The 686-nt window shown below is 46.5% G+C and overlaps 1 non-coding gene across 1 annotated transcript; it reads right to left on the reverse strand.

Moving 5' to 3' along the window:
* Positions 1-141: 141 nt before the first annotated feature.
* TRNAS-GCU (transfer RNA serine (anticodon GCU)) lies at positions 142-223 on the reverse strand. The gene has a single exon. It is a non-coding gene; the product is annotated as a tRNA-Ser (tRNA).
* Positions 224-686: the final 463 nt, after the last annotated feature.

A 686-nucleotide genomic window follows, 5' to 3' on the forward strand; every position in this document is an offset into this window, starting at 1 on the left:
AGCGTTGCTACTCTGGAGATGGCCAGATCCAGTAGGAGACAGTGAAACATGAAACTTGTGCAATGCACAATTCTCTTGTCAAGATAGATAAAAGAGTAGATGTCACAGTCCCCAGCAATGGAAAAAAAAGGGAAAAGAAATCGACGAGGATGGGATTCGAACCCATGCATGCAGAACACAATGGATTAGCAGTCCATCGCCTTAACCACTCGGCCACCTCGTCCCCACGTGGGAAAAAAGTGCTTTTGAATACTTTTTAAAAGTTTTGCTTTTGGCAAAGCCTTACCTTTTCATCTTTCTGTACAGTACCATTCTTCAAAGTGCAGTCATTTTAAGAGAATTTTCACACAGAACCAGTTCTTTCCCTCTTCCTCCTGGGAGCCTCTCACACTTTGATCATCTTTTAACCTGCTCGTGTCTCCAGCTTTGTCATCCTTCCTCAGTACTCGCATTGCCTTCCAGTCAAGATAACTTTTTTTCTATTCTCCCCAAGCTCCATAATCTTCTCATTCTTCACCAGCAACACTCTAGTCCCCGCCTCTGCCCTCACTTCACCTGTCTTCATTCTCTACACATTCCTCAGATCTCAGCTTGGCCTTACAGCTCTCCTCCCCGTCTCCCTCCGCTCCTCCTTCCCTTCCTCTTCCCCCGCATCCCTCCTCCTCCGTCGAAATGCCCTTCTTACT

The sequence above is a fragment of the Physeter macrocephalus genome, unplaced genomic scaffold (assembly GCF_002837175.3).
Source record: "Physeter macrocephalus isolate SW-GA unplaced genomic scaffold, ASM283717v5 random_12017, whole genome shotgun sequence".
NCBI classification, from domain to species: Eukaryota; Metazoa; Chordata; class Mammalia; order Artiodactyla; family Physeteridae; genus Physeter; species Physeter macrocephalus.